This window comes from Bos indicus x Bos taurus, chromosome 20 (assembly GCF_003369695.1).
Source record: "Bos indicus x Bos taurus breed Angus x Brahman F1 hybrid chromosome 20, Bos_hybrid_MaternalHap_v2.0, whole genome shotgun sequence".
NCBI lineage: Eukaryota > Metazoa > Chordata > Mammalia > Artiodactyla > Bovidae > Bos > Bos indicus x Bos taurus.
The window spans coordinates 6,368,952-6,379,205 of NC_040095.1; positions in this window are offsets into that span (position 1 = coordinate 6,368,952).

Below are 10,254 nucleotides of genomic sequence, written 5' to 3' on the forward strand. Positions count from 1 at the left end.
TCTCTGCTTTTGAATATGCTATCTAGGTTGGTCATAACTTTCCTTCCAAGGAGTAAGCGTCTTTTAATCTCATGGCTGCAGTCACCATCTGCAGTGATTTTAGAACCCCCCAAAGTAAAATCTGACACTGTATCCACTGTTTCCCCATCTATTTCCCATGAAGTGATGGGACTGGATGCCATGATCTTCGTTTTCTGAATGTTGAGCTTTAAGCCATTTTTTTCACTCTCCTCTTGCACTTTCATCAAGAGGCTTTTTAGTTCCTCTTCACTTTCTACCATAAGGGTGGTGTCATCTGCATATCTGAGGTTATTGATATTTATCCCGGCAATCTTGATTCCAGCTTGTGTTTCTTCCAGTCCAGCATTTCTCATGATGTACTCTGCATAGAAGTTAAATAAGCAGGGTGACAATATACAGCCTTGACATACTCCTTTTCCTATTTGGAACCAGTCTGTTGTTCCATGCCCAGTTCTAACTGTTGCTTCCTGACCTGCATACAGGTTTCTCAAGAGGCAGGTCAGGTGGTCTGGTATTCCCATCTCTTTCAGAATTTTCCACAGTTTATTGTGATGCACACAGTCAAAGGCTTTGGCATAGTCAATAAAGCAGAAATAGATGTTTTTCTGGAACTCTCTTACTTTTTCCATGATTCAGCGGATGTTGGCAATTTGATCTCTGGTTCCTCTGCCTTTTCTAAAACCAGCTTGAACATCTGGAAGTTCACGGTTCATGTATTGCTGAAGCCTGGCTTGGAGAATTTTGAGCATTACTTTACTAGCATGTGAGATGAGTGCAGTTGTGCGGTAATTTGAGCATTCTTTGGGATTGGAATGAAAACTGCCCTTTTCCAGTCCTGTGGCCACTGCTGAGTTTTCCAAATTTGCTGGCGTATTAATGAGTTTAGCTTTCAATAATGGAAGAAGAATGCTTTCACTTAAATATATATTAAAAAATTTTTCACAAGGAATGTATGATTTTTTTAAAATGGAGGCAAAATTCACACAACATAAAAATCTTTATTGCTTTAAAGATTTTTGAAAGTGTGCAGTTCACTGTTTTTTCCCATACATTCAAAAACTTGTGTAACTATCACCTTTATCTAAGTACAGAACATTTTCCTCACTCTAAAAAGAAATCCTGTACCTGATAAGTAGTTACTCCCCATACCGCTCTCCTTTCAGTAACTATGAATCTGTTTCCTGTTTCTATGGACTTACCTATGCTAGACATATCAGACATATGAAATCATATAGTTTGTGGCCTTTTGTGTCTGATTTCTTTCATCCACCATAATGTTTTCAAGTTTCAGCCACTGTTGTAGCCTGTGTCCATATCATTCCTTGTTACAGCTAGGTAATATTCCATTTTAAATATAGCATACCACAGTTTAGTTATCCATTTGCCTGCTGATGGACATTTGGGTGTTTCCATTTTCTGGCTATTAAGAATAATACTTCTATGAACACAATGTTCAAGATTTGTTTTGTTTGAACACCTGATTCCACTTCTCTTATATACTCCTAGGTATGGAATTACTGGGTCGTATGATCATTCTGTATTCAACTTTTTGAGGAACTGACAAACATTCTCACAGCAGCTGCGTTTACATTCTCACCAGCAGTGCACAAGCAATGCATCCTCTATCTTCACCAACTCTTTTCTGTTTCTTGTTTTTCTTTTTTCTTTTTTAATACTCTGGAGGGTGTGGAGTAGTATCTCATTGTGGGTTTGATTTACATGTTCCTAAGGACCAGTGTGGAGCAGGAAATGGCAACTCACTCCAGTATTCTTGCCTGGAGAATCCTGTGGACAAAGGAGCCTAGTGGGTTACAGTCCATAGGGTCGTGAAGAGTCGGACACAGCTGAAGTGACTTAGCACAGACGCACACAGTGACTGATGACATTGAGAGTCTTTTACTGTGCTTGTTGACCACTTGTATATCTTCTTTGGAGAAATGTTTATTCAATCTTTTGCCCATTTTTGCATGCTTCTGCTCTTGTTGTTTATTAATAAGAGTTTTAAAATACAGTTTGGATACTAGATTCTTATTAGATATATAATTTGAAAATATTTCTCCCTTCGGGCTGTGTTTTCACCTTTTTGAGAATGTCCTTTGATATACAAAGTTTCTAACTTTTGATGAAGTTCAACTGTTTTTTTTTTTTTTTTCTTTTGTGGTTTATGCTTTTGGTGTCAAATCTAAGAACCCATTGCCAAACCCAAAGTCATGAAAAATTACCCTTATGTTTTCTTCTAAGGGTTTTATAGTTTTAGCTCTTTCACTTAGGTTTTTGATTCATATTGAGCTAATTTTAGTACATAGTGTGACATAAAGAACCAACTTCATCCTTCTGTATGTCAATATCCAATTGTCTCAGTATCATTTACTGAAGACTAGTCTTTCCCCATGAATGATTTTGGCACCCTTGCTGAAAATCAAATGACCATAAATGTGAGCATTTATTTCTGGACTCTCAATTCTATGCCATTGATTAACATGTCTATCTTTATGTCTGTGCCAATTGTCTTGACTACTGATGCTTTGTATTAAGTTTTGAAATAGGGAAATGTTAGTTTCTCTGCATTAATCTTTTCTAAGATTGTTTTGCATATTTAAGACTTCCTATAATTCCACATGAATTTGAAGACTGATTTTTCTAGTGTTTGCAGAAAGGTCATTGAAATTTTGAATTGGACTGCATTGAACCCATAGGTCAATTTGGAGAGTGTTGCCATCTTAGCAGTATTAGGCTTTCTGGTACACAAACGTGGTCTATCTTTCTACTTATTTAACTATTCTTTAATTTCTTTCACTAGAGTTTCCTCCTTGGTTAAATTTATTTCTAAATATTTTATTTTCTGATGTATTATAAACACAATTGTTTTCTTAATTTTGTTTTTGAGATATTTATTGTTAGTGTATAGAAATATAACTGATTATTGTATGTTGATGTTGTATCTGCAACTTTGTTGAATTTGGTTATTAGCTTTAAAAGTTCTTTTGTGGATTCTTTAAGATTTTCTATATATAAGTCTTATATATAAGACATATATATACGTTTCTATATATAAGTCTTTTGTGAATACAGGTACTTTTACTTTTTCCTTTCCAATCTGAATATCTTTTATTTATTTCTCTTGCTTAGTTGCCATAGCTAAAACTTCCAGGTCAGTGTTGAATGGAAGTTGCACGTATGAACATCCTTGCCTTATTCCTGATCCTCAGAGGAAAATTGTAGTCTTTCACCATTAAGAGTAATGTTTATTGTAGGTTTTTATAGATGCCTTTTGAGCACATTTCCTTCTAGTTCTAGTTTGTTTTGTGTTTTCATCATGGAAGAGTGTTGGATTTTGTCAAATAGTTAATCTTCAATTGAGATGATTATGCTTTTTTCCCCCTTCATTCTATTAATCCAATGCATTACATAGATTGATTGTTGTCTATTGAACAATTACTTAGATAAATTCCTATTTGACCATGGGGTATAATCTCTAATATGTTTCTGAATTTGCTTGGCTAGGATTTTGTTTAAGATTTTTGTATTTATTGTCTTAAGAGATAATAGTCTGTAGTCTTATGGTGTCTTTGTCTTGCTTTGGTATCAGGATAATGCTGGCAACACGGCATGAATTAGGCGTGTTTGCTACATCTCTACTTTTTGGAAGGGTTTGAGAAGAATTGGTGTTAAAATGTTTGATAGAATTCACCAGTCTTGCAATTTGTTATTGTTGCTATAAGTTTTTTTTTTAATTACTGATTTAGCCTCTTTAGTTGTTATAGCTTTATTTATATTTTCTATTTTTTCTTGAGTAAATCTTGATAATTTTTGCATTTTAAAAAATTTGTTCAATTTATCTAAGTTATCTCATTTGTTGGCATACAATTGTTTATACAATTTTCTTATAATTCTTTTATTTGCTTAAGGTCAGTGGTGATGTCACAACTCTCATTCCTTAATTCAGTAATTTGCATGTTTCATCTTACTACTGTACAAAATTTGTCATCTAGATAAATTTGTTGATCTTTTCAGAGAACAAACCTTCAATTTTATTGATTTATGTTCTCTGTTTTATCTCTGCTGTAAACTTTTTAAATTTAATTTTTATTTTATATTAGAGTATAGTTGATTTACAATTTTGTGTAAGTTTCAGGGGCACCATAATCTTTATTATTTACTTGTTTCCATCTGATTTGGGTTTATTTTTCTCTTCTTTTACTAGCTCCTTAAGCGGGAAGGTTGGCTATCAATCTGAGATCTTTCCTCTTTTTAAATGTAGTCATTTGCAGCTATAAATTTCCCTCTAGCACTGCTTTCACCACATTGCATAATTTTTGATATGTTTTGTTTTCATTTTCGTTCTTCTCAAAATATTCTCTAATTTCTTTTGCGATTTCTCTCCTTAGCCATTAATGGTTTTAGAATGTGTTGTTAATTTCCACATGTTTGTGAATGTACCAGATTTCCTTCTGTTATTGATTTCTAATGTCATTCTGTAGTGGTTGGAGAAAATACTTTGTATAATGCCAATTTTTTTTTTTAATTAGTGAGGTTTGTTTTGTGGTCTAATATGTGATTTCTTTTTCCCTCTTGAGAATGTTCCATGCGCGTTTGAAAGAATGTGCATTCTGCTGTCGAGTGGATGTTTTGTCTGCGTCTGTCAGGTGTACTTGATTTATAATGTTTCTCAAGTCATCTGTTTTCTTGTTCATCAACTGCCTGTATTTCTATTCATTGCTGAAAGTGGGGATTGGAAGTATAAATTATTATTGTTAAATTGTCTATTTCTTCACTCAATTTTGCAAGGTTTTGATTCATATATTTTGGGGACTCTATTGTTAGATGTTGAGCTTTAAGCCAACTTTTTCACTCTCCACTTTCACTTTCATCAAGAGGCTTTTGAGTTCCTCTTCACTTTCTGCCATAAGGGTGGTGTCATCTGCATATCTGAGGTTATTGATATTTCTCCCGGCAATCTTCATGGGAAATAGATGGGGAAACAGTGGAAACAGTGTCAGACTTTATTTTTCTGGGCTCCAAAATCACTGCAGATGGTGACTGCAGCCATGAAATTAAAAGACGCTTACTCTTTGGAAGGAAAGTTATGACCAACCTAGATAGCATATTCAAAAGAAGAGACATTACTTTGCCAACAAAGGTTCATCTAGTCAAGGCTATGGTTTTTCCAGTGGTCATGTATGGATGTGAGAGTTGGACTGTGAAGAAGGCTGAGCACCGAAGAATTGATGCCTTTGAACTGTGGTGTTGGAGAAGACTCTTGAGAGTCCCTTGGACTGCAAGGAGATCCAACCAGTCCATTCTGAAGGAGATCAGCCCTGGGATTTCTTTGGAAGGAATGATGCTAAAGCTGAAACTCTAGTACTTTGGCCACCTCATGCGAAGAGTTGACTCATTGGAAAAGACTCTGATGCTGGGAGGGATTGGGGGAAGGAGGAGAAGGGGACAACAGAGGATGAGATGGCTGGATGGTATCACTGACTCGATGGACGTGAGTCTGAGTGAACTCCGGGAGTTGGTGATGGACAGGGAGGCCTGGCGTGCTGGGATTCATGGGGTCTTAAAGAGTCAGACACGACTGAGCGACTGATCTGATCTGATTGTTAGATGTGTATATGTTTACAATTGCTATATCTACTTGATGGATTCAATTTTTTTTTTTTTTGAGGATCATGGAATTTTTTTTCTTTTTTTTAAATTTTATTTTATTTAACTTTACAATATTGTATTGGTTTGCCATATATCAAAATCAATCTGCCACAGGTATACATGTGTTCCCCATCCTGAACCCTCCTCCCTCCCCATACCATCCCTCTGGGTCGTCCCAGTGCACCAGCCCCAAGCACCCAGTATTGTGCATTGAACCTGGACTGGCGACTCGTTTCATATATGATGTTATACATATTTCAATGCCAGTCTCCCAAATCATCCCACTCTCTCCCTCTCCCACAGAGTCTTATCATTATATAATGACCTTTTTGGCCTACTGTAACAGTTCTTGTTTTAATGTCTATTATGTCTGGTATTCGTTTAACCACTTCAGGTCTTAGTTATGCTTGCATGGAACATCTTTCTTTTTCACCCTTTTACTTTCAGCATATTAGTGTCTGCATGTAAAGTGAGTGTCTTGCAGGTGGTATATAGATGACAGTTTTTTTTAATGAAAAAGAAAATCCGTTCTGCCAATCTATGCATTTTGATTGGAGAGTTTAATCCATTTACATTTAGAGTAACTACTGATTAGGAGAAACTTACATCTATCATTTGCTATTTGTTTTCTATATATTACATATTTTTTGTCCCTCAATTACTCCATTCTGTTTTCTTTTGTATGAGATATTTTGTAGTGCAACAGTTTGATTTCCTTCTCATTTATGTTACTATAGAATATTTTTAGCATTATTTTGTGGTTTTTCTGAAGATTAATTAACATTTTAATTTATAACAATTTAGTTTGAATTAATATCAAAAGCAAAGAGATCCAACTGGTCTGTCCTAAAGGAAATCAGTCCTGAATATTCATTGGAAGGGCTGATGTTGAAGCTGAAACTCCAGTTTTTCTTTATTTCTTTGTCTAGGGAGAGTCCTTTCATTTTATCCTGAAGGGCTTGCATTACCATTTCTTATCCAGCAAGTTTACTAGTGACAACTCTCAACTTCTGTTTCTTGGGAATGATTTCTCCATTTTTGAAGGATACTTTTCTAGGTAAAGAATTCTTGGTTGACAGTTTTTTAAAAAAACTTTAAGTATGACATTTCACTGTCTTCTGGCCTTCTTGATTTATGATGAGAAATCAGCTTTTAATCTTATTGAGAATCCCTCATAGAGCAAAACAATGAGTCATTCCTCCTGATGTTTTGAGGATTTTTCTCTTCAGTTTTGGCTTTCAACAGTATAATTATAATGCTTTTCACTGTGGCTATGTTTGAGTTGATCCATCCTAAGATTCTTGGAGAATCTTGGAAATGTAGATTTGTTTCTTTCAACAAATATGGAAAGGATTTTGGTCATTACTTTTTTCAAAAATTATTTTCTTCTCCTCTCATTCTGAGAGTCTCATTAACAAATGTTGATATGGATGATGGTGTCTTAAACTCTTAAAGTCTCTTAACTCTGTATTTTTCCTCACTCTTTTCTTTCTGCTCCTCCCTCTGAATAATCTCAAATGGATTATCTTCAAGTTTGCTAATTCTTTCACCTGCTCAAATGTGCCATTGAATCCCTCAAATTAATGTTTCATTTGAGTTGTTGTTCTTTTCAACTCAAGATTTCCTATTTGGTTCCTTTCTATACTGCCTAACTATTTAATGCGACACCATATTCATGGTTTCCTTCAGTTCTTTTCCTTATTTTTCTCTTTGAGCATGTTTTACATACTTGATTTATAGCCTTTGTCTAGTAAGTTCAATATGTGTGCTTTCTAAGAAAAGTGTCTATTAATTTGGGTGTTTTTTTCTTGGATGAGCCACATGTTTTTATTTCTTTACACGTCTTGTTATTTTTTGTCAACAACAATCTTTTGTTGTTGTAGAAACTTTTAATGTGAAAACTCAACAAGGCAGATTCTCCCCCTTCCGAAAGGTTTGTTGTTGCTGCCTATTATTGTTATTTTTTTAAGTAGATCTTCTAAACTAATTTTGCAAGGTCTGTAGTTTTTTTCATGTGTGACCACTGAAATCTCTGCTCCAACTAGTCAGCTGGTGATTTAATAGAGATTTCTTTAAACGACTGGATTCAAAAAACAAACAAAAGCTACTGAAATTCTCAGTCTTTGCTGATGGGCTCTACACCCAGGTATGTTGGTCAACATGTTTCACGTTCATCCAGGCAATTTATAATTCTGCCTTAGTTTTCAGTTCCTAATTATGAAGAGTCTGAAGGTCAGCCAGAGGTGAGAGCTTATGGACTTCTTAGATCTTTTCTGATCGTGTGCCCAGACCTAGGCATGCATGAGACTTTCTAGAGTCTTAGGAACGTATTATAACTTTCCAAAGTCCTTATTCCCCAAGGCATTTCTTCCCTCAGCCTTTCTTCCCAAACATTTTGATTAGTCCATCGTTTGCCCCACTTGTTATCCCTTGCCCCAGGTGGCCATGCCTAATGCTTTAAATATTTTTGACAAACACTCCTCTCCTCCCTGGTAGTTACCTCAGCTGAAATAGTTCTGAATTAGGTGAAAAAAAGGAAAGCCCTCTGAGGAGTCCTCCGGGGAGCCACCAGAAAAGTCAAAATGAACAGTTAGCGTTCATTTAGGTCCATTTGGTGCTCTGTGGGACCAAGAACCTGTAACAGGCTGTGTCTTCAAAGCTCCTACTGAGTTGGGAGAGAGGACAGAGCCATGGTAAATTAAAATGCCACAAAGCTGTCTCACCAAGATTAGCTGATTTGTCTTCAGTAAGCATTCACTTTGTTGCTATAAACTTTGGATTAGTTTCCAGAGTCCTGGTAAAGTCGATTCTGACAGTTTTTTGTTTTGTTTTTGCCAGTTTATTGCTGCTTTTTGAAAGGATGTACTTTTGGCGCCCCCATATTCCACAGTTTTTACTATGTCACCACACAAATGACTTTTTATGGTAAATTCTGTGTCAACTCCAGATTCACGTGTGTGTGTATTAGTCCCTCAGCTGTGTCCAACTCTTTGTGACCCCATGGACTGTGGCTCACCAGGCTCCTCTGTCCATGGGATTCTCAAGGCAAGAATACTGGAGTGGGTTGCCCTTCCCTTCTCCAGGGGATCTTCCCGATTCACACGCAGTTGTAAAATACTATGAAATTTTCCCCAATGACATTACCCTGCAAAACTGTAGTACAGTATCACAATGAGGACAATAACATTGATACAGTCAAGATATAGAAGAGTTCCAGCAGTACTAACACTCCTTACGTTGCCCTTTATAGCCACATTTGTGTGCTCAGGGTTTCTGTGGTGGCTCAGACGATAAAGAATCCACCTGCAATGCAGGAGACCTGGGTTCGATCCCTGGGTTGGGAAGATCCCCTGGAGAAGGAAATGGCAACCTGTTCCTGGATTCTTGCCTAGAAATTCCACTGAGAGACAAGCCTGGCATGCTCAGCTACTTCAGTTGTGTCCAGCTCCTTGTGACACCATGGACTGAAGCCCACCAGGCTCTTCCCTGCCATTTCCTACGCCAGGGAATCTTCCTGACCCAGGGATCAAACCAGTGTCTCTTATGTCTGCTTGCATTGGCAGGCAGATTCTTTACCACTGCACCACAGGGGAAGCCCTTTTATAGCCATACCCATTGACAACTATCCCCTATGACTGAATTCTAGGTAATCAATTTCCATGACACTGTTGTTCCAAGAATGTTGTAAAAAATGGAATCATATGATATATGGTCCTTTGAGATTGGTGATTTTCACTCAGCATAATTCTCTGGAGATTCATTTAAGTCATGGGTATCACCCATTTGTGTCTTTTTACTAATAAGTTCATAACAAAAACATGCAGGAAAACCTTATTTTCTTAAGACCACCCAATTAAACTTTGTAAATTCACTTTTACAGAGTTTTAGAAGCTTGGCCACCAGCTGGGGGTTGAAGCAACAAATGGTAAAGGGACAGTTCCTGTACCGGGTGACTTTGGAAGATAGAGGTTGTGAGAGACAGGGCTACAGGATGGCTTAGTTCTTATGGGGGCAACATTCTACAGAAACCCAAGAGAAAGCATATTGTGTTCTACTACAGCAGGGAAATAGACAAAACCAAAGCAACGAGATTACCTTTAGAAGGATAAGCTTTGCCAGAATATAAAAGACCATGCATGCCATGGTAGTAAGAAGTAACCAGTGTGGGCTAGTGCTAAAGTCCTCTCAGGGAGTTTAAAATCCACTTCACTCCATATTAACATCTGAACTTGGACAGGTAACACTAAGCCTCAGTTCCTTAGTTTCCACATGTGCAAAATGGGATAAGGTAATATATGCGTCACAGGATTAAATGAAATGCTATATAGAAAGGGGACTTTCCTCAAAGATCAGCTGGTAAAGAATCCGTCAGGCAATGCAGGAGACCCCAGTTTGATTCCTGGGTCAGGAAGATCCCCCGGAGAAGGGATAGGCTATCTACTCCAGTATTCTTGGGCTTCGCTGGTGGTTCAAATGGAAAAGAATCTGCCTTCAATGCTAGAGACCTGGGTTCGATCCTTGGGTTGGGGAGATCCCCTGGAGAAGGGAACAGCTACCCACTCCAGTATTCTTGCCTGGAGAATT